Genomic DNA, 25,149 nt, shown 5'->3' with positions numbered 1-25,149 from the left:
AAGAACCAAGTTATGAATAAAAGTTTTAAGAACACAATAAAATGCAAGTCATTTTTACAATTCAATAAACACGTAAAATAGGCTAACACTGTTAGTAATGCAGTTTGAGGACCCCAGTTGCCAGAATTATAAATATTCTATTAAATGATCTCTAAAAATGAGAATGCATGTTTAAGAGAGAGAAGTATAAAAAGAAATATAGAAAAAATCCCGTGAAATAAGGGAAACTTAACTGAAAAAAAAAAACAAATTCAGTAAAGCTTTTTTACTGTATGGATTATAGTAAAATACAACACTTAACATTTTATGTAAAATGCTTACATACATAATAATTTGTTTCATCGCTAAAACACATGTTACCAACATTGGCAACTAGTGTTTTTTTAATGGTTCGTCCATTGCCTTTACTTGTTTGCTGACCTCGTTCATTCAAAGAACATAGAACATTCAAAAAAGTTATATAAATTATTAAAAAACATATTTATACTTCATATTTAAAAAAGTTATAAATTAATTAAATTATACATAAATTAAAAACTTGTGCAGTCGACTTCAAAAATAGACTGCATTTTTTACTAGCTAGCATAAACTTATGGATAAATTAATTTTTAAACACCATAAGTATCCATTAAAGGTAAGCATCTCGAAAACAATTTTATCGAGAGAAAGAATTTTAGCTCAAAAATTATTACCAAAAAAATATGTGAGCATGTCTACATAAGAAATAAGAAGAGACAATATCCAGAAGTGTCAACAATGAAAACAAAGAAGTTAAAACATCAAAAAGGTTTATTTTACACTAATTACAAGTTAAATAACAACATAATTACAAATAAACTTTTTCAGAAGAGAAATTATGGTCAAATTTTTCAAAACTTGGTTGAATCACTTTTTCCAAATCTTTATTCCTTTTGGATCCTTTAGTTCAGTAACTTATCCAAAATATTGCCCTAAAAAGAAATCACCATAAGGAAAATTAAGAATGATTTGTTTTTCACACATTTAAAGCAGAGCAGCATTCTCACTAAATAGTGAAAATCAAAATAAAGCATTTTAAAGCACCCTATTTTTTTTCACCCCTTTCCCTGGTTTCATAAGGTTTTCCTCCCTAATATGATGTTCAAAGGATTTTTACATAATTTCCAGGAATCCTAGGAAAAAGCACATGCATACATAGAAATAAAAGCTATAATAAAATTAAACAAATAATTAAGGCTAGATCAAAAGACATCGTAACTGCTAAAATGTATAAATCTTAAGTTTAATGCATAAAAGCTGGTAAACACGTAAATATCGAAAAATTTGTTTCATCAAATCAAACGAGTGACAAAGAAAAGCATTTTTCCAACATCAATTCAAAATATGTGGTCTGTTTTGAAAAGAAAACAAAATGAGGTTATAAATATTTAGTGAACATCAATTTCAAAAAAAGAAAGAAACAATGAATCATATTCAATTGAAAACATAAACAATAATGATGATCATTAAGAGATATAATTAAACATAAAGCACTTTGAAGTCTTGCAAAGATCTTGGGGGAAACCTGCAACTGTAGTACAAGTATAAGGGGAAATTTCAGGGAAAAAACATTTTGGAATTTTTAGTGCCAATATGGGCTATTTCCTGACGGGCATCTACAGTATGATAAAAACAGATATTGAAAACACCTTTTTGCAGAGCATAAGCATCCAAGCTTTTTGACCCCATACATAAGCATGGTAGCAGATTTTCTAGTAGAGGGGCTAAGGGGGGCCACAAAAGATAAATAAAAATAAACTATTTTATTTCATAAATTTTCATTTGCCCATACATAAATAAAACTTTTAAACAAATTTTATAAATAAAAACATAATATTTGAATAAAACTACTTTTGTTCGCTATAGGAATAATATTGGAGTCTGAGTCCAGTCCTAAAGGATGCATTTGTACAGGTTTAGTATTTGTATTTTTTTTTTCCAAGTTCAAAAAGAAAAGTAAAGACAGAAAACATGTTGCATTGTTGGAAGGAAAAAGACAAACTACGGGAATCTTCAGGTCCTTACCCCAAAATAAGAGACTTCCCAGTAAAAGTACTGGTCAAAAATTTTTAAAGTACAAAGAAGCTATCTATGATTAATTTTTAACGCGAGAAAGAACTGTGATGGAAAAATTTAAGTTTTTTAAATCAATTTCAATTTTCCCCCCACAAATTCTGAAAAAATAGTTTTAAATTTTAAACTTTAAATCTTTTTGGATTTTCTTTTTAATTGAAAACTTATTTCATGCTTAATATCCATATAAATATTCCAATAACAGAAAAATTTTCCCTTGTGTATGTCAGTTGTTCGTTAAAAAAAGATCTATATTCAGTACTTGGGGCACACTGGGTTTTAACATGCATACCCACCAACTTTGAAAAAGCTCTTCGTTTAAATTAGGGATACATTGAATATGCAGTTGATTTTTGGTATACTGCTGGCTATTTGGCACACAAAACCGAATACTTGGTTTGGCTGAATACCTTAATATTTAGTCAGCAATTGAATAGTAAATAACATAAATAGTTGACAATTAGTAGGCAAACAATTTTTTATACAATGAATGTATAGTACTCTAGTACAAACTTCCAACCTGTTATTTACTAATATTATCACATTTGGGTAATTCTTCAGAAAACGTAACTTTTGAATGCAAATATTTTTCAATCTCGAAACCTTTTGTTTCCTTTTTTTCCCCGTTCTTACATGAAAGTGTTACCTACTACAAGTAACCATAAACAATGGCCCAGCTAAGTTTTAATTATTTTACGCATAACTAAAAAATAAAATAATCCCTTGTTCATAAAAATTTTTTTTAAAAAAAGAAAAAAAAACTTTTAGTATTTAAAAATTGAGGCCAATTTAATATCAAAGTAGTAGTTTTGTTAATTGTGCAATCAATCAGCTATTTTAATGATTAGTGGGAATATAATATTAAGTTCTCTTAATTAAAGTATGGTTTAATTAGTAGTTTCAAATACATGTAAAATACTACTAAAATGAACTAAACCACAATATTAAAAAGTTAAATATACTTAAACAATTATCATTTGAGGCACTTGTGAAAGGAATAATTAATAAATAAGTATATACTTTTAATTAAGTTATTAAGCAACATAAACAGCCACACAAGGTGTGTGACATGCCACGGAAATGAAATTCACACGTTGTGAACCAAAAATAAACTAAAATAAAACTTATTATTCAAAAATTGGTGGCAGGTTTAAATCGATATATTTTTGATGAAATTAAAAATCATTGTTCCTAAAATTTTTTACTGTAAAAGGCATGTCACAGAAAAGTTACTTTTTGAAGAATGACTCATTTAAGGTGATTTTAAGTGCAAGAGAAAACATTCAGATGTTACATTTAAGTTTCGTAGCTTTTCACTTTCTTTTATATCTTACGCCACATAAACATTTTTTTTTTACCGCTTATAAGTCATAAGTATGAAACTAAACTCAGTGGCACAAAATTAGAGGCAATCCCACCGTGCCCATATCAATCTTCATGACAGAGGGCTGTGGGGTGCAAAGGCAGGTGTTCTAGTAAGGTGGTCAGCCGAACGTGGAACCTCCAGTGTTTAGTTTCCAAGCATGCTTGGTACTCATTTTATTGACCCACTTATGGGATGAAAGGTCGAATCAACTGTGCCCAACGGGGAATTAAACTCAAATCTGCAATGAGGAGACACAAAGTGCCACTGAACTTTTTAGGTATGAAACACTAAGCAGAAAAAATCAATTTGTGAAAGGTTTCTCGTCTCACAAATGTTTAAAAAAGGCAATTTATAACGTGCAAAGAAAACAATCAGAAATTAAATTTTGCAGCATTTTGATTTCGGAAGTTTTACCATTCAAAATATTATGTAATGCTTAAAACAAAATAATTAATCTACAGAAAATAGATAAGCATCCTCAATTCTGAATTGCCATAAAATAAAAATACAAAAATTACATTTTTTAGCCAAATATTCAGTCTTCAGTCAAATATTTGACTAGAATTCTAATAAAATATTCGCTCAAAAACATAATTGAACTATCAAATCATCCAAAAGAAATCAATAACCAAACTCTCGACAACAAACATTCTTTTATAACACTATTTAATTAAAACACTAAAAAAACAATCATTTAAAAAACACAAAGGTATCTGTTCCACAATAGTGGAGGCTCATCCCCTAAAAGACGGTGCCTCAAAGAAGGACATTCCTAAAAAAGACACCCTTACAGTAAATTTTATTAGCAGTCTACTTTTGGTTCTTTTCAATAGTAAATGAGTGTTACTGATATGATTAATATAATTCTTAGATTGCAAACATCGCAATTGGAAAACAAAATATCAAACATATACTATTTTGAACATGCTTAAAATGAATTTCTGCTAAGATAAACTACATTTGTGATCCCTGTCCTACTGATTGTTAATGATTGATATTTTGATAAGATAAACTAAGGTGAAGGCCAATAGATTATAAAGGTCCCTTGGAGTTAGTTTTAATAAGGTTTGACTGTATTTTCAAAATAAATATGGAAATCTGCGCATCCTACATGCAACGATGGATACAAGGCGAGGGTCATAATTCTCTGCCGACATTATTATCCAATCACTTTGTGTTCAAATATACTTAATGAATAACCTGCAAACAATTGGAGAATTTTTTTTAAAATTCACTTAATATTTTTTAAAGTAAAAATCTGGAATACAACTTCCTTTCATTGCTTTTAAAATTAATTAGTATTGTTTATGTCCCACAAGGTGCTTTATTTCTGGCTAAGTTATTGCTTTAATTGACACCCAAGTATTTTCAGAATTTTTTATGCACCTTAAAAATATTCTTCAGCATGACCAGCCCTAAAATAGCAGTATCTAACCCCCTGATATCAACCTTTTCATCATTTATAAGTTGTACCACAAAAGATGGCTAATGCACTTCTTTTGTCGTAAGTAGGATCAGGCCCGGCATTTTAACTACTGTGAATGCGTTAGGCATTAGGATCGGCAATGGGTGTTAAAACCAAGGATTCTGTTAGGAATTGAGCCCCTAAAACCTCCTAACTGGCAGCGCCCGTGCATACCCTAGCCATGCTCATCTTTTTTTCTTGGAAGAAAGGGAGGGGGGAAATCCCCCCCCCCCCTCCAATGACGAGCATGGATGGGTATGCAGTGGGGCAGCCAGGTTTGAGATTTTAACTGTTGAAAACTGTCCAAGTATCCTTGGTTGTAGCACATGTTGCCAATCCGAAATACAGTAGTTTATATACGTATAAGGCAAGGGGGCCCATATAGGGGTGCAAGGGGGGCTAGAGCCCCCCCCTTGAAATTAGAATTTCCTTGCTTTTAGTACTTTTTTCCTTGCAAAAATGTAAAAACATTTCTTCTCTAGCCATTAATGAATAAGTTATTAAAAATGTCAAATTTTAATGACTCTAATCTGTCCTGAAATCAGTTTCCATGGGGAAAATATATAGCTAAACCAAAAGAAAAATATTTGAGCCCCCCCCCCTTGCAACTTTGCATATGGGCGCCCTGCCTATACAATACAATACAAATAGGACGTGTTCTCATACCTATACAATACAAATAGACTACCTAAGATTACAAAATGAAGAGTTCTGTTTTCGTGTCCAGTTCATCTGACATCACTCTGTGGCACAATTATACTTAACATTTTATATTCTTTTAAATTTATTATAAAATTTTATTTTTCCATATCTATAACATTTAAATACAACAGCGACCAGAAATAAAAGCACTGAATACAAGTAGAAAAATTACAATTGTTAGTTTCTGAGCAAAGAAACTGATCGTCGCTCAATAGAGTTTAGAAAAGCATTTCTTAAAATAAAATATTAATACATACCTCTAAATAAATTTTGATGAAACACTTTTTGATCCAAAAGTTATTTTTCACCCAATTGTGCAAACTGGATCAAACTTTAAAGCAAGGATTGTCTGGGTGAAAGAAAATTCAACTAAGTATATGGAACAAAATAAAAAATGATGGGTATGATTATGCATCATGTATATTAAAAAACCCTAGATTAAATAAAAAATTATTAAATAAAAACAAAAAACCCAACTGCGTAAAAACCAAAAAAAAAAAAAAAAACTAAAAAGAAAAATGTATAAGCCCAGTAGTTTAGAATGTATTAAGTACCTACTACCAAATAACTACACCATTGAAATAGTTTTATAACTGTACACACATAAGACAAAGCAGACTAGAAGGATCAACAGTCGGGGCCCATTCCTTTCTGATTCAAGAACCCCGTAAAATTTGAATGAACGACATTTTCGAAAACATTTTCGATTCTGGGTATTTTTTTGAAATTGAAGCTCCAAAAATTCAAAATTTTTGACGATCTTTGATGACATGGAGAGAGGGGGTTGAGGGACTCTCCCCTGAAAAAATTTTGGAACTAAAGTTGTAAAAATACAGTTGTAGGCGATTTTTTGTGATGAGTTTGGGGGGAGGGGGAGAGTTTGAGGACCTTTTTTTCCGGAATTTTTTCGAATTTACAAATTTAAATTTACAAAGGTAAATTTAGGTTTGTGAATTCGGGGGGGGGGGGGGGATCACCCCAATTGCTCCCTCTGTGGATACACCACTGCCCCTCCCCCACTTCAAGGACCTGCAACCATGACTCCTATAAACCTGCCAATATGATTAAAACACATTCCAGTCAAAAACATTCATACCAGAACCAAATCATTCGAAAGAATGACTTGAAACGTGCCTTTGACAACAAACATTCGATTATAACACTATTTGAATGAAACACTTCAAAAAACAGTAGTACAACCAGTTTATTAACAATATTTGTTTCACACATAATTTCTCATTAGTCGTATATAAGAAAACTTCAAGTAAGCACCATTAATACGTTTTTGAAAGTACTGCATGAAACAAGCGTATAAATGAAAAAAAGTATAATAGGTTTTCTTTATTATGTATTGGACTCAGCAGTGACTAATTTTGAAAACGTATAAATGATAAAAACGTATAAAAGAGAAACGTATAAACTGTGCTTCACTGTATAATACACAGAGTGGTCCGAAAGCGGGAGTAACCCTCGTTTAATTTTACTATGGTTGAATGTTTGCTGTACAGTTCAGGCTCCGATCTGAGTACCTGCAGTTCGGGGGGGGGGGAGGGGGGCACATCCTTAAGAGATCCACGATCCAAGAAATTGAGGAAAAAAAAAAGAAAAAAAAACTAGTACTGAGACTTATTTACGTAAACAATATACACTGCTGGTCTAGGAAGGGACCCACTAAGTTTTTGCAAGGGGGCAAAAATTTATAGAGCCGGGCTTAACAGTTACTTTGAAGTCTTAAGAACTTCAGTTGAACAAGATCCATGTTGCAACACAGCTGAATTCTGCACCATATTCCACTCAATTTTGGCGTTTAGAACATTGCGTTTAAAATTCTGCTCCGAACCCAGCAAAACATCTGCAATAACATGGAGCAGAATTCCGCTGTGTTACGACATAGATGGTGCTCTGCCGATTTTTACTACTTTCAAGACTGTAAAGTGACTGCGTAACGAACATAACACTAAATATACGATGGGGGAGGGGGGTCACCCCGTTTGAACCACTCTGTATTCTGCATATTAGACCCTTAAAGAAATGAAATCCTGGCTATGCAACCCCCAATAAAAAGTTATTTGATATTATAAGTCACATGAACGACTCTCTAAAAAAGGCATACCCACAGTAAATTTCAATAGCACAATCTCACCACTTTAATCACTTCCTCCCCTCCCCCAAAAAAAACCTATACTTAACTTCTATGATGAAAACACAGCCTACTAGAAAGACATGGCTTCTCGTCCGCTCAGATTGAGCAAATTGAAAACTGCTTCAATTTCATATAGAGCTGCGGTTCAGACAATACAGCAGTTAATGATGTGAACATTCTTCTTACAGTAATTATTATACAAAATATTATATTTTAAGTTATGAATAGTTGTAAGTTACAGTAAAACATAGTATTATTATGGAAATTTACATTTAATTTATAAGTTTAGGCACATTGAACCAGAAACAATTCAGTAATTAAGTGTTGAAATTTGATAAGAAATACATGTTTCATCACATTATTTTTGGTTTATAATAATTGTATGAATAACTGTTTAAAGATTTAGCTATTAAAAAAAATGTATGAAACATGTTTTAAACATTTCTAGCTGTGAAACTAATGAAAACAATGATGTCATTATTTATATTTTCTACTAAAAACGAATCTGTCGTTAATAGGTAGCCTAAAGCAATTTATTTTCAACTACGTACCTATGTTTAATTTCATTGGTTTAAATGTAACATTTGAGTTCATTAAAAACAATCTAAAAAATGTAACCAATTCCTATTAGTCATTGATCATGGTTATTTAAAACCAGGACTATAAAGCATGCAGAGAATTAGTAAATAATTCATTTTGTCCTCATGCACAACATCTTTAATTAATTACATTAATTTAGAAAAACACTGCAGAAATTTTTGAATGAAACTATGGAAATTAAAACACATGGAGCATAATATGATATTCATTTGTGCGTTTATATTGCATCACGTTTGCATGCATTGTATTATGTAAGTACGTCTTGATACAATCAATATCAATTCTAAATTTCAACGTTAGAGCGAAGCTTCGGTACTCGCCATCAATCAATGCTCACAAATTACTGTTATCAAAATAGCTAATAAAAAAAGAACAGCAGATTAAAATTACACTTAAACAATAGTATAGAAAAAAAAAAACACTTACTTAATATTTTTGACTCCAGACATTGGAATCACATGGCGAGGGAAGACAACATTCTTTCTTTTTTTTCGACGCCTAGGAGCAATACTTAGATGAGAGCCTGGATGACAGAGTCTCTACTCTCCAATACGTATATTTGGTCCAGATATTGTAAGACGTATATCATGTATTACATATTAAAAAAGGTTATCTAAAGACAACATTCGTTCAACACAAGGCATATATCTTGACTTTTCTCCTTCCCGCTTCTTTGCGTAGAAACACGTGACAACGACACGTGATCTTTATCAGCTAGCAAATTACGGGGAATGACCGTATTCTGCACAGATTAAGGGACTTGACGACTGCCCCGTAATTTTACGGTCAACGCAACTTAAATTTACTGTAGTTTTTCTACAATTACGGTCACTGCGCTGTTTTCTTGAAGAAGGGCACTTACCGTATAATTTTATGGCCAATGCCCCTAAATTTACGGAAATTTTTTACAGTGTATGTATGTGCGTATGTGTGTATGTATGTCGCATAACTCAAGAACGGACTGTCCTAGAAAGTTGAAATTTGGTACTCAGACTCCTAGTGGGGTCTAGTTGTGCACCTTCCTTCTTGGTTGCATTCGGATGCTCCAAAGAGGATCTTTTACCCCTTTTTTGGGGGAAATCATTGTTAATTTCGATGTAAACTCAAGTGGTGTTATAATTTGGCTGACACTGGGCGATATATCATCAGTCTTTTGGTCGCCAAGTTTTGTCGCCAAATTTGGCGATTTTTAAAATGGTGTTTTTTTTTTTTTTGTAATAATCTGGTTTCAATTTGGCCACTGTTGGTGATATTTAGAGAGTAAACTATTGAATCACATCAAAACTGCCAATAATGAGAAAATGACATTTAATTGGAGTAAAAGGAAGGCATGTGATGCACACATCAACTCGTTTTTGCTTCATGTTCATTTCTTCCCAATCTTGATTTTATGTTCTTTCATTTCGCATAGGTCTTATCCAGTTTCCGACTTCATAATTAGTGAACTACCAGATTTTGCCGTTCAATTAAGCCATCTTTCTCTATTAAAAAATTTTGAACTGAATGAAGAATGTTTTATTGTGCTTAGTATTAGAAATGACAGGTGTGCCCAGCCCCCTAAGAGCAAGGGTGCACCCCCCTAAACCACGTAAACCCCCCAAATCGGAAGCCCCCTCCAAAAAAGGAGGAAAATGTGCCTTAAACATCCCCCTAAAAATTTCAATAACACAATCTGCTCCATGACCCCTCCCCCCCAGGTGGTCACCCCTAGAAATGAAATAAAATTAACTTATCTCGGTTTTATTCTCCTCGTGTCGTTTTCTTTTCCCCCATTGGTCCTTCTGTGATCTGAAAAGCAATTAGCAAAGAATGGAGAGCCTTTCTTCAAATTCTAAATCAATTATTGCAAATGAGCGTTTCTTAGAATTCAACCCCGGTAGTGTTATTAGTAGCGGCTGCGTTTCTTTCTTGTTTATTAATGGAATTCTCTTTCGGTTTGTTTTGTAATGTACATTTCTTTTCCCTGTATGTCCACCTTTTCTTTTAACCCGTCTTATTTCATTTCATTGAGAAGTGTTTTTTTTTTTTTTTGATGCAATTTTTTTACCAAGTTCTTGCGTTAAAAAATAAGTTTTACGTTGAATAGAAATTTCGAAATTGCATTTTCAATGTTTTATACCAATGTAGTGAATAAAAAGCATCCGTATGTTATAATCGTGTAGAAAAAAGTTTGTACAGTGAAATCCTGTTGCTACGATTGCCAATGTAACGAAATATCCCTTTCAGCGAAATATATTTTTCGGCCCGAATTTAATTTCTATTACATTGCTTGAACTCCATTATAACGTAATTTCGTTACAACGAATAAAATTTGCGTTTCTTTGAAATACGTTGAAAGGGATTTTTCACTGCATTTGAATTTGAGTGAGTAATATTTTTTATTTTGAAATGGTTCATTACATAAATGGTTGATTAAAAAAAAAGGTAAGGCAATACAAAAAATTAGAAGGAGGAGTAATGGGGGAAAACGGAGTTCTTATTTGGATCCTGGGGATCATTTAACACAAGAATCGGTAAATGTGTCAGAAGCATTTTGAAGGGATTTTTTTTTTTTTTTTTTTTTTTTTTTTTTTTTTTTTTTTGCCGATGGTTATTTAATTTTTGAAGGTGATTTTATTTATTTTTGACCCCTTTTTTAGCAATACTTAAAAAATGCACTAAGCCTTCTTTCATGTTATTATTATTATTATATTTTCTTGTACGGTAAAGTACGCTAAAATGGGTGACGGCGAATAAATTTGCTTCTACACCTCCCTGGAAAACAGAAAAAAAAAAAAAAAAAATCCCAATCTGCACACAGGAATATTTCTCAAAAAAGGGAAGGAGAGGTTCTACGTTACACCATTCTTAAATCATATTCCAACACGCATCCAAACATATTCTTTTGATTTTATCGATTGTCGGGGACAAAAAAAATTTTTAAAAAATTATTGGATAAATACTTAACATTAGTTTGTGTAATAAATTTATAAACAACAAATTCTTCATTAAAATACCAGAAAGCAGAAGAATGGATTTAATTACTTTTCTCATAGTTAAAAACAAAAACAAAGCAAAATCATCATTCTAGAATAATTTATGTTCTATGTTCACATACAGTTCGATTTTGTAGGGCAAGGAATAGTGAAAATAAATTTTATTTTTTTCACCTATTAAATCTGAAATTATTGTACGTGCTACATGCATAGGGTTATAATCACTTTAAATAAATGAAGGGCAATGGGAGGGGCCCAGACCCCCTGGCAGGGGCGAATTTACAGTCTATTTAAGGGAGTGGCGGTTGAAAACCGTAAAAGCCATATGCCTCCCTTCAAACCCGTCATGTAGGGGGAGGGGGAGGGAATAAGTTGCCCACCCCCCTTTTTCTCTATTTTAAATACTAATCGCCCCCTGTCTCCCCACACGAACGTATCGCACCCTTGAAGTATTAAATGTCCCTTTTGGTGGCCATCTCCCCCAGGGTTGGAAACCACTGTTCTAACTCATAGTAAAATGTATTATCATACCAGTATAGTGTACATGAAATACACCGCCAGCTCAGTCAATTCCAGCCGAGGACTGCAGTTTCGTGCTTATTAGCACTCATCAGCCCGGCATAGGAAAGTGACTGAGCTGGAGATGGAAAACCTCTTAAGGAAGCCTAGAGTGCCAAACAAACTGGTAGCTAATACAGAATTAGCACTGACCAGACGAGTGACCGAAACAATGGTTCGGTTCAACTCGAATTTTGAAGGCAAGGCAGGTATATTCAGTAAGTTACCGCCCCTATAGCCAGGGCTAAGGCAGAAATACATGAAATACACCGCCAGCTCAATCCATTCCAGCCGAATAAGCACGAAACTGTAGTCCTCGGCTGGAATTGACTGAGCTGGCGGTGTATTTCATGTATTTCTGCCATAGCCCTGGCTATAGGGGCGGTAACTTACTAAACAGTATAGTGTAGTCCATGGAAGAAAAAGGTTGGAAGACACATACAGAAATATAAAAATTATTAAAGTTCCAAAAAGGGAGGAGGGGCGAGCTTAGGTTCAAATCAAAAAGTGGGTAACGCTGTCCTTCCTCGACTACACGAACTGTCTGAACTTAATTTATAGCAAATTTGTGGAATGTACTTGATTGAAATCAGTAGTGATAACTAATAATTCCTTCAATTCTATATTATTGGTTTTAGAAAATGACGGTCATGGAGGGGGCGGTCGCCTTCACCGCCCCCCTAGTAAATCCGCCACTGCCGCCTGGACCCTTGTGTGCGCCACTGGTTCCACTCGGTTCGGACAAACGAGTTTGTACTGTACAAATGATCAGTTATTGCAATTTTAGATGTTCCATGGCATTCATGCTCGTTTTTGACCTTAACCGTCGAAAAGAATGCAAAACTAGGCAGATGAGGTAATATATCATTTCTTATCCCTCACCATCAGCCCCTGAGGTAACACGCTTTTCATCCACCTCCACAGGCGAGGATGCCACAAAAACATTTTCGAGCTTGAACTCCTCTTCGTGCGAGCGGATGATAGACTAACCTTAAAGCGTGATTGAAAAAAAGAAGAAAAAAAAAAAAAAAGGGAAGAGTCATATTAAGTTGTCTTTTCAGCGAGAACGATTTCACTTCCTTGAAAGTTCGAAATAGATCGTCTGAGAAATGCGTTTTTCTCTTTTTTCTCATCCAATTTGGCATCGTCAGAACGCAGGTTTCGAAATTGAGGTGCTGAAAAATTTAGGCGCGTTTGGCACCTAGCTTTTTTTTTTATTTTTATTTTTTTTTTTTTTAGTTGCCGAAATGTTTTGCTTTGGCGTCAGGGGCGCCCCGATGGGAGGTCACGGGAGGTCACTGTGACCTGTGTGACAACGGGGTGGTTTCCTTCAGTCAAAAGTACTACTTTTAATAATTTTCAAAAACATTAAACTTAAATAAATTATTTAATAAATGGTTGGATCCTGTGTTTTTAAGCATGCTCTTTCAGAAAAAAATACTTTTAAAATTATGGAAATGACCGCATTATCATCATTCGGAAAATTTTGGAGTTTCATTCGGCAAATTGAAAATTTCCGCCTTCCCCAAAATTATAACTTCAACGTTTCGTAATTTAAAAATAATTCCTGTAGTTCAAGCAAAATTTTCTGCATAATGTTGTAACAGAGTTCTATAACTCGGTAACTAGAAATTTGGGAAAAAAAATAAAGCAGTTTTCGTTGTTGAAAATGTTTGTTCGAAAGAAGACATGTATACTTTTAATTCAAATTATTTTCGCAAATGGTGTAAAGTTTAATAACATTATAACCACGTCTGCACTTTCTCCAAAATTTAAAAAAATATCATTTTTTTATTCGTAAGTTTTCTTTGAAACAGTATGAAAGACATACTTCACTGTAGTTACTTAGTGGTAGCATTCCCCTACGATGTATAACGCTAACGCTAATAAAAAAAAGGGGGGGGGGGGTGGGATGGTTGTGAAAATAAGGATGGTCAAATTAAGTTTTTCGCAAAACATTTTCCTCAAAAATAACGGCTGAAGGTTAAATAGTGATCGTCAAAAATAGTTAGTTGCAAAATATACCACTTGACCGGTTTTTCGAATTCTGATCAGGAGTGTCATTCACTGATGGAACCCCAGTTATAGTAGGGTAAAGGAGGGTGAGACGACGAATTTAGCATTTTCTGTAATATTGCCGCATTTCTGTAATATTCATATCAATATCTGTCAAAATATTTTTTTGATACTGATGTGTTTTATGAAGATATTACTTCAAGTGATGTCGTAATGGATTGTTTTGCGGACTGAAACCAGCAAAATGGGGTTTTTCTTGCTTGTGAATGTAATTTTTTGACTTGACAACGTAATTATTTACTCGACGACAGTTAGTTTTTTTTTTTTTCATTACTTGTTAGGAAAATAAATATTGTAATGCAAAACTAATGCGTCGAGTAGAATGTTGACAATAGTCTTATTTACTGAAAAACGAACTCCAAACGAAAACGGCGAAATGAGGTAAGATGACGAACAGAGCAGTTTAAAAACTTTATTTATTTTCGAATGTTTTTTACTTCCTTTTACAAAAAAGGAAATATTGTATTCGCAAAAAAAAATTTCACCCAAAAATCGGCCTTAATTTCCATTTTGCTCACCCCCGAATGAATGTTGAGTTTTTTTTTCAACCCAACCACACGTGGATATGTGGCTAGGAACGTACAGACACCCGAAATATCCATTTTGATGATCCCCGAGTTAATTACAACGAGTTTTCTCTTGACGTCTGTATGTACGTACGTATGTATGTGCGTATATGTGTATGTATGTCGCATAACTCAAGAAAAGAATGTCCTAGAAAGTTGAAATTTGGTACGTAGACCCCACTAGGAGTAGTAGACTCCTAGTGGGGTCTAGTTGTGCACTTTCGTTTTTGGTTGCATTCGGATGCTCCAAAGGGGATCTTTTGCCCCTATTTGGGGGGGGGGGGGAAATCATTGTTAATGTCGATGTAAACTCAAGTGGTGTAATAATTTGGCGGACACTTGGCGATATATCGCCTGTCTTTTTGATCGCCAAGTTTTGTCGCCAACTTGGAGACAAATTTGGCGATATTTTTAAAATCTGGTTTCAATTTGGTCACTGTTGGTGATATTTAGAGAGTAAATTGAATCATATTAAAACTGCCAATAATAAGAAAATGACATTAAATTGGAGTAAAAGGAAGTCATGTGATGCACACATCAGCTCGTTCTTTTTTGCTTTGAATCAAAATTCACCCTATTTTCAGTCGTTTTCATTCGACTGAGTGAACAAACTAACGGCTCTTGGAACAGAAGGGAAGAAGTCAAGGTTATGGGGAAACAGAACACGAGTTACACTTTCTTCATGAGAAAAAGAAAAGGATTGCAAAATGATAATTGACTTTGCGCGCTTGACCGTGGAATATTTGGCGCCGAAATCGGTAATTGATATCGATTGCGATATGTACGGACCGATATGATGTTATTAGTGCCCTATCGCACAAAAGATCGGCTTAGCCTCGCGGAAATTACTTTCGCTGTGGATGCATGGAATTTTTTTATCGCTTTGGAAGCAGTGATTTATGTGGCTTTATTTTAGCCTTCTTTCTAGGATTTTGATTGTCATTCTGATGCAATTGCAAATGTGAAACAAAGATGAAATAGATTAAGAGTTTGGTGAATTAGTGCAGTGGGATGCAAATGAAATTTTTAAGTTTTGAGTAAAACGAATGAGAACTTAAAACCCGTGAGGTGCTCATCCCCCAAGCTCAATAGCAAAAATCCCTCCCTCCCCATTTTCTCAACCCTTTTGCCCTCTTTATTTTTTATTTTTAGCCCTCTTTTTTATTTTATTCATTAAAAAAAATAGTTTTAAAACTATCTATTTATTTCTATTATTATTATTTTGTTAGGAAAGTTCTATGCTACACCAATAACATACACACAAAATAATGAAATAAATAAAAGAAAATTAAAATAAAATAAAATAAAATAAAGTAAACAAAATAAATAATTTAAGTTAAAAATAAAATAAATAGTTTAAAATAAAAATTAATCTACATAAAATTTAGATAAATAAATGAAAATTAAAAAATCCCCCCTAAAAATCTTGATTTCTCAACTTGCGCCATAATCCCTTCCTGTGGGCACCCCTGTAAAAACTTATGAACGCTTTCATTGAAATGTTTTTTCTAAATCATGCTGTAATATATTAGCACAGTATAAATTAAAATGTGGTCTATTGAAATGTCATTGAACGGAGCCGAGGACGGATTCAGGGAAGGGTCAAAGAATCAGCTGACTCCCTTGTGAAAAGATTTTTTTTTTTTTTTTGAGCAATCACGATTGTTTGTTGTTCTCACTTGACTGTTTTGATGTCCTTTGATTTTATTTTCCCACCGCCACCCTCTGCAGCATCACCGTCGGCCGGGTCCTCACGATGCTGCTCCTATATCGGAAGCCGTCTCCAGGTTGCATCCATGTCCTACGCACACGCGCGTACATACACAACTACACGCACACACGCACGCACACACACATACACAAACACATACACACAACTACCCACACATTCATGCCTGCACACAGACACAAACACACATACCTACACACACATACACATACCCCCTACACACATATACACATACCCCTCACACACAAACACACACGCCTACATACATACACTCGTGATTGCGAAAAACATAATTTGAATTCAAGATGTCAAAATTCAATATTTTTTTTTTTTTTTTTTTTTTTGACTGTTAACAAACTTCAAATTTATAGGTCCGGAAAAATAGTGCATGGGATCAATGTTATTCTTTTTTTTTTTGCCTCGTTCTGAAAATTAGTTCTTCTCAGCGCGTCATAATTCAAAGGATTGGTTGGGTTCGTTTATTAAGCTATTGCCATTTTGAGTTTTTTGTTAATTTTCATAAGAAACAATCATCTCTAATGAGCGTAACGTTTTTTCAGATCTCTCTTCCACCTTTTCAATTGTAATTTTATTTCTTTCGTAGTTATGTGCTTTATTCTGATTGCGAATGCAAACCCATTTATTTTGTGACTTTTCATTCAAATCTCGTTTTAGCGAAGTCCGTTGCAGAGAAAATCGTTTTAGTGAAGAATTTGTCAACTCCCATCTCATATTATAAAAGAACGATGTCAGCATATGTAATATTGATGTAACTAAATTTTGTTAGTACGAAATTCTTTCGCTGGTCTCTTGGATTTCGCTAAAACGGGATTCGACTGAAGATAGGCTATACCAGTGGTTGTCAACCTTCTTTTACGCAAGGACTGCACATCGTATCAAAATTATTCTCGCAGGCCAGAACACATATAAAATTCTAAGATAACTGAAAATTTTCTCAATAACATGGGGGAAATGTATAAATTAAAATGTGGTCTATTGAAATGTCATTAAACGTAGCCGAAGGCGGATTCAGGGAAGTGTCAAAGGATCAGCTGACTCCCTTGTGAAAAGAATTTTCTTCTTTTTTTTTTTTGACTGTTAACAAACTTTGACTGTAAATGAATAAAATTACAATCCAAGAATTGTTATCGTTACTTTATATACTCGCTTATTTAATTAACTTCATCTGTTTTCAAGAAACCAATTTTGGAATATTTGGCATCAAACTTGTGGTACTCACTAATCGTGGTTTGGATTTGCAGAATTGAACAAACAACGGGCCACACGAGTCAGCTTCTCGGGCCGTCAGTTGGGCACCACTGGGTTATACTATAAAAAAGATTGTTTGAACAACTGAAAAACAAACAACTGTCAAACAACTGAAGCATGATAACATTTTGTAACAAATGAGGAATGTAAGCAAAATCAGGTTAGTCATATGCCATCAAAGTTATACGACAAAAGAATGCCTTACGCGGTTTTTAATACTTTCATCATTTTGTTTTTCTTCCAGGAATAACCAATAATGTTTCTTTTCCGATAAATATACATTAATTTGAGTATTTAACCCCTTCAGTCGGAATTATGAAATATTGGACCAAAAATGTTGATATTTGGTACACAGTGTACTATGGTAAAGGGTATCTTATAGACAAAATTTTGAGTTTGTAGGAGAAAAATTAAAAGACTTATGGCACGTTTAATATTCCGGACTTATATTTTTGAAATCAATATTTCATATAAAAAAACGATAAAATACCAAACAAACTTCATTATAAAATGCAACAATTATAAAACATAATATAAGCGTTTGAAACGATTAATTAAAGATTATATATTTTTAAAAAAATCAGGAAAAAAACCTCGCTTTTCAGATGAAAATCCATGGTTGGAAAAATGAGCCACTCTCCATGGCTCATTTGCCATGGAGCTATCTATGGCAAATATCTCTCAATCCTTAAATGTCAGTGTTGTGAATCCCAAAACGAAAAATTATTTCACAGATTATAATAAGTAGAATGTAAAGAGTCAACTTTTGAAAAAAAAATCAACTAATTAAATCAATTATTAAATGATTAACAGCTGTTTAAAGTGTATGTCCGGTATACCGGACACCAGGTCTGAAGGGGTTAAAAATGAAAGCAGTTTTTAAACTGTAATCTGAAATCAAAATCCTTTCTATTGCAACCCAAAATGTGTAGCGTGTCATCTTTGTATACGTGATGATTGTGTTGCTGTTGTATCCGTGATCAGAGCCCCCTCCCCCCAAACTACAATTTTTGAGAGGGTTCTTTTTTTTTTTTTTAATTTTCCTGATTAAACTCCGAATTTCAGCAAATTATTTATTATTTTTGTTTCCAATTGCAATTTTGCGATACTGGCTCTTAATTTGCAGAATCGGTAGACAAAGTTTGCCGAATAAGAAAATTTTGGGGAGGTCACAGTGACCTGTCGTGTCCTCTCATCGAAGCGCCCCTCGGCGTAATGAGTTTTTTGAGGTCTTGAATGAGCTGGCACATGTTTGGATTGCCTCACTTTTTTCTCAATCAGGAGGAGCTGAAAAATTTAAAGGAGTAACAATATAAGGAGGAAAAAGCAGACATAAGCCTTATTTCTTGCGTGCTTCCAAAACAGATTTGATAAAATTGTAAGCTATTTAAAAACGATCACATTAGGTATTTAGATCATGTCATAAGATTTCTACCACGATTAATAGTGAAAACATTACTTTCATTTGTAAAATCTTTTTATAATCCGATTGAAAAAAAATACATAAAATGACTTGGCCATAAAACCATCCAAGCGGAAGGACATTCGAATGTCCCTAATAAGCCTATTTCCGAAGCATTTGAGGCTGAGCTGCTCAATGCATCAATTAAAAACAAAACGACTCTGTAAAACAATTCTTTCACACTCGCGACGTGCCTTTTTTTATGATAATAATAATCTCACAATTCATACCCCTTTTTTTAATGCCTGAATTGTTGCCGACCCTGATAACTGGAGAGGGCGACAGTGCGGCGCCATTTTGCCTTTCTCGCGTGCCAAGTCGGTCAATTGCGTGCGCAGTGTGTGCCGGGAAGGTTGTTGGACTTGATTCCTGTCTTTTTTTTTTTTTTGATCAGATTATATTTTTATAGCTTGTAATTCATTGAGAGATTCCACTTTTAACGAGGGGAATCCATTTAATTGATACCTGTTGCTCATCTTGGGATTTTAGATCCTTTTAGTGAAACAGGAACACGATGTACATTATCTTTTCCAGGTGCTTAATAAGTCGTTAAAGCGGGGCCTGATTACCGCACAGGCCTACTAGGCCTGGGCCTGGGGCCCCCTCTTCCTAAGGGGCCCCAAATTACTTAAAGAATTATGCATAGCATTACAACTATACAAAAATACACATATTTTAAAATAATAGTCTTCAGGGGGCCTCCTACCGCTCAGGTCTACTAGGCCTGGGCCTGGGGCCCCCTCTTCCTAAGTAGCCCCAAATTACTTAAAGAATTGTGCAAAGCATTATAACTATACAAAAATACACACATTTTTAAAATAATAGCCTTCAGGGGGCCTCCAAATTATTGTGGGCCTTGGGCCTCACTTTTAGTTAGTCGGGCCCTGCGTTAATGGCAGGGCTACGGAGTCGGAGTCAGACTGATTTTGATGTGAAGGAGTCGGAGCTGGGTGTCAAAAGTATATAAACTCGTATAGCCGGAGCGAGTCATTTTCCCTCCCGAGTCCACAATTTGGCATGGCTATGGAGTTGGGCTGATTTTGGGGTACAGGAGTTGGAGTAAGAGGCTTTAAAATTGTCGGAGTAGAAGGCTCTAAAATAGCTGGAGTCGGAGCGAGTCATTTTCCTTCCCGAGTCCACAATCTGGCATGGCTATGGAGTCGGACTGATTTTAGGGTACAGGAGTTGGAGTAAGAGGCTCTAAAATTGTCGGAGTCGGAGTAGAAGGCTCTAAAATACCTGGAGTCGGAGCGAGTCATTTTCCTTCCTGATCCGCAGCCCTGCGTGGTTGAAGGTTACGCGATTCTCAAATAAGTATTCTGGGTTTGGAACATTTGTTGCAATTTATGACAACACGTACCGCGTACTGTTCCCAACAATTGAGCAAGTTCTCAATACAAGCAGAAAAGGTTTGAATTTCATATGTCACACATTTCTATTTCTGTGATTATACATATTTCCTTTCGGAAGGCAGGGGGGGGGGGGAGGGTCGTAACAGTGGTAAATTTTTCTCCTGTTGGAGGGACCAAGCAGTTCGTACATGTCTTTCTGGGAAAAGAAATTGTGCCTACACTTTAAAAAAATTAAAATCGAGCTCAGCAACTGGTTCTTTGTAGAATTACAAAGAATGTTTTCCAGTCATTTGTTAGTGGGAAATTAAGTATTCAAAATAAAATAATTCGGAAAAATTAGCTTTTGAACCAAGTGTATGTCGGCGTAAAACTTTAAAAAGAAATTTCTTATTTTAAGCTTAGTTGCTGTTAATGTTATTAAAATCCTCACAAGGGGGGGGGGGGGCTGATTCAATATTAATTTTCAAGCTTGCGCTTCAAATGACAAAGTAATTATCCAAAATAATCCTTCACGGTTAATTATTTTTAGATTTTTTTGGTCTTCTATTCAAATTTATGTTTTTCCGGGACCTGAAGTAAACCGGCCGGGACACCGGGATTTTGCCTGAAATCCGGGACTGTCCCGGTCAGACCGGGACATCTGGCAAGCCTACCTCTGTATGGCTGAGCTCGGCGGTCGATAGTCAGATGTGATCCACGGCCGTGATGGTGCAATACACCGGGGAAGGTCTCTTGCTGGGCGCCAGCCCAGCTCGAAGTTTACTCTTAATATTAGAACCTTGTCAATTTGGTGCTTTTTATTGAGACTCAAGCAGTTAAAAAAAATTTTCGCGCCCAAAAACTTTATATTTTCAGCATACCCCCTCCCCAAAAATGGTAGTTTGTATCCGCCCCTAAATGGGAGGGACCAAAAATGTTATCTTTACTAATAATAAAGCTGAAAGTCTCTCTGTCTGGATGTCTGTAGGATGTCTGAATCTCTGTGACGCGCCTAGACCGTTCGGCCGATTTTCATGAAATTTGGCACAAAGTTAGTTTGTAGCATGGGGGTGTGCACCTCGAAGCAATTTTTCGAAAATTCGATTTCGTTCTTTTTCTATTCCAATTTTAAGAACAAAGTTATCGTAAGATGGACGAGTAAATTACGAAATTATCATGACGTGGAATGGGAGAGCGAATGAACATAGCCAACTGGCGAGAAATTCATCATCCATTATTTGTAAATATACAGGCGAGCCGAATGACCTTTTAATTTTCAACTACGGGCAAAACCGTGCGAGTACCACTAGTATTAAATGTAAATATCGTTTATGGATAGCCCCTTTACAGGGGCTCGTCTATTTTGATGGAATACATAATAGCGCCAATTAATAAATCCTTTGCTAAATATAGTCACGCATAGCTGTCCAATTGCAGAATTGCCGGAGTAGAACATGACAAAAAAGAAGAAAAAAAAACCCTCTGAGAGTAGTCCTTAACTAGAAAGAAAGAAAGAGAGGCGAGATAGATAGAGAGAGAAGAGAAAAGAAAAAAAAAGCGGTTAGTGGTTGGGTGATAAATAACTCCGTCGGCTGTAACGACATGCCACTCTGCGGCAGAATGGATCGTCCGTCTGTCTCTTCCGCGTTCTCGCTTTATCGACGCTTCCAGGGTCCCTAATTGCGACACGATCCCCGCGCCACCAGGACGCTGCGCCCTTGCGATAGCTCTCTCTTCTCCAATCCCCATAAGGTGAACGAAGCATCCTTGCTTTGAATAACGCCGCGTTATTAATAGGGCGGAATTTGATGATAGATGAGAGAGTTTTGGCGAAGTGTGGTAGTCCTCGAGTCAAATATTTGTTATTTAAACTTAATTATACTCGACTTTTGTTTGGCGTTTTAATGATGTCAATTAAGAAGCGAGGGAAATCGTGGAAAGATTGTTGCGTGATTGGTAAGTGTCTGGAAGATGTCGAAAAGGGATTGGTATTTGATGTTTGATGCATGTTTTAGTTTAAATTCAGTAATTTCTTGTTTCAAATTCCAAGTTGTGCTGAAAAAATTGAAAAATTGGTTGGTGTCAACTGGTCTTACCGATGCAAGAGCTTTACAGCGCCATTTTTTTCTCGCGAGAATTATCGTGCAGATGACTTTTTTAAGAGAATGACAAAGCACCTTTTCTGCAAATTTTTAACGGCGGCTGGCGCCTATTTTTCCTATTAAATGATAAAGAAATACTAAAACTTCTACCTGAAAATTAGATTAATGATAAACAGCGTGATTCTTAAAAGTATTGCTGATGTGTCTCGAACGGTGATTGTTTTGTGGTTGTGAAATTTCATTGATAAATATATGTTTGATATAGAAATTCATATCCTTTGCAAAAAAAAAAAAAAAAAAAGATTGCTCATTCACTGGTATCAGGGCTCAGCTAGGGAAATTATTCCCTCTAGAATCTTCTGTTATTTTCCGTATTTCCGATCCTACTATGGTAAGAATAATAGAAAAGAAATATCTGAGGGCCCTCGTCAAGTCAAATCCGGTCCTGATTACAGCTAATGTTGCTCAACTCCCCTCTCCCCCAGGAATTCAGTCATAAATCCATCCGCCTATATGCCAGTGATTGCGACTCTTACTGCTGTTTAAGTAGTATTAAGGACCGGGGGGGGGGTAAAAAAATAACATTTCTTTATTTTTCTTAGAACTGCAATCATAGTCCGGTGTATGTTTTCACACTTATGATTCCATCTTGAACAAGTTTTTCTCTAATGACAAAATCTTCCTGACCTAATGAGCAAATTCTGTGGGTGGGCTGACTTCTTCACATTTGCAGTGGGACGCAATGACTTCATGATGGAACCGCCTTTCCCAAGTCCAAATCCACAGGAGAGGAGAAAGCCTCCTGCCTTTCTGCCCCTGTCCCGCCAAAAGACAGGGAAGAATGCCCGAAATGTTCCGCCCCATAAAACTTCCATCGATCTCTTCTTCTTCCCAAATAGATTTTTTACGACCTTCCACCACCGTGTTAACTTTTCTCTGTCTGACGGACATAAAGGGAGAAAGACAGGGGATGATGGGGCCCATAAAATTCCTGGTGGGCTCCCTTTTCAGAGAGTTGGGAATGGCTAATTGTCTTCGCCCAAGGGTGTCTATTTGCGGCAAAAGAGGATCATTATTACAATGAAGTGCATGAGGACTCCGGCTTCCCAGGACACATTTTTATTATGTCTAAATGAACACCTTCCGTGGGATGTTGGACAGTGTGGCTATTGCGTCGATTGGCCTAACTAGGATTCCGTTTGAAATTGCTCTTTAAGTCAAAGATTTTTAGAAAATGTTTCAATAGGTGACATGTTTCATTAAATAAAGGGTGTTTTTTTAGAGGTATAGAACTTTAAGTCGGGAACACTGTTTGATATGTGGGCCATTTTGATAGTTGTTACTTGTTTTGTGTTTAGCTTGGTTTGCCATTTCATCATGAATAGACAACAGGACAGTGCAACACGCCACACAGCGCGTGTCACAATTGATTTATTGAAAGAAACTTTCGGTGAACGAAAAATTTCGCTTAATGGAATTGGCCTGCGAGATCATGCGATTTAACTACGCTGGACTATTTTTTGTGGGGCTGTGTGAAGTCTCAGGTCTACTCCGATAAGCCACAGACGATTGACGCCTTGGACAAGAACATTCGCCACACATCACTCACATACGGCCCCCATTGCTGCAAAAAGTGATAGAAAATTGGACTTCCCGATTAGACGTTCTCCAAGTCAGCCGAAGTGGCCATATACCAGAAATCACATTTAAATAAAAATGGCAAAGAATCATCTTTCGAATAAAGCCAAATTCATGGCTATTTATATCATTTAACGGTGTTTTATTTGAACTTAAAGCTCTATACCTCTAAAAAAACACCCTTTATTTATGTTGGAGTTCTTGCAATTTTGTCTAATAACTGATTTAAAAAAGTGAAAACATAACGTAAATTCAAGAAAAGTTTTTTTTTTTTTTTGGCTAATAATATTGACGGTTTGAAAAATTGGTGTCCCCCAGTTTCACCGACACAAAATTCCTTTCCCTCCTGTTTTTCAGTTTCAGTCTTACCTTTTGATATATTTAAGGGGAGGAGGGGGGGGGGATAAATGACGACAAAACTGAGGGTAAACAGTTCAATTTCGTTGCCTTCTCCCGAACTCTTTAATGAAGTAAATATCTCCCGGATTTTCATCAAAACAACGAAATTTCCCATCAAAGGAATTTCTTAGTGATTAGAATTTCGTTTAAAGTCTCAACAGTAAAGCGATAGCAAATACGAATCCCTTTCATTATGAAAATTGTCTTTGTTAGATCATTTTTGAAACAGATTCATATTCCTCCTTTTCAAAACTTTTATTTCCCAATAAAAATACGGTAAAACGTTCCCGATTGTTTTCTGAACTTCCTCAATTTAAGCCTACGAATGTTTATTATCACTTACAAAAGGAAAAAAAACTAACGCTTCTTTAATAACTTTTTTTTTCCAAACCTATAACTAATAATTTTTAAAGAAAATAAAAATAGTAATCTCAGTTTACGAATTTGGGATCCTGTCAACTTTCCGAACACCGAAATGCTACTGATTCATTTCAAAAATCCTCATTTTAAAAATCCATTTTTCATTCCAACTTTTGTCTTAAAATTTATTTGTTTAAACTATCATTAATTTTACGTCTTAGTTTCACTAATTTTCATCTTTCAATATTGGTAATTATACATATCTATAAGAAATTACAGAGATGCGGAAATGAAGAGGTTGGAAATACATTTAGAAA

The 25,149-nt window shown here is 35.1% G+C and overlaps 1 protein-coding gene and 1 long non-coding RNA gene across 2 annotated transcripts in view; one reads left to right on the top strand and one right to left on the bottom strand.

Annotated features, from left to right (window-relative positions):
* The window catches only part of LOC129219778 (forkhead box protein O-like), a 210,970-nt gene that overhangs the window by 61,686 nt on the left and 124,135 nt on the right, over nucleotides 1-25,149 (top strand). The gene's annotated exons all lie outside the window — the stretch shown is intronic.
* LOC129221116 (uncharacterized) lies at nucleotides 585-8,858 on the bottom strand. The gene is made up of 3 exons (XR_008580476.1): nucleotides 8,794-8,858; nucleotides 5,882-5,973; nucleotides 585-950 (listed from the first exon to the last, which is right to left on the bottom strand). It is a non-coding gene; the product is annotated as an uncharacterized LOC129221116 (long non-coding RNA).

The sequence above is a fragment of the Uloborus diversus genome, chromosome 4 (genome assembly GCF_026930045.1).
Source record: "Uloborus diversus isolate 005 chromosome 4, Udiv.v.3.1, whole genome shotgun sequence".
Taxonomy (NCBI): Eukaryota; Metazoa; Arthropoda; class Arachnida; order Araneae; family Uloboridae; genus Uloborus; species Uloborus diversus.
This window is presented reverse-complemented; position numbering and strand designations above follow the sequence as displayed.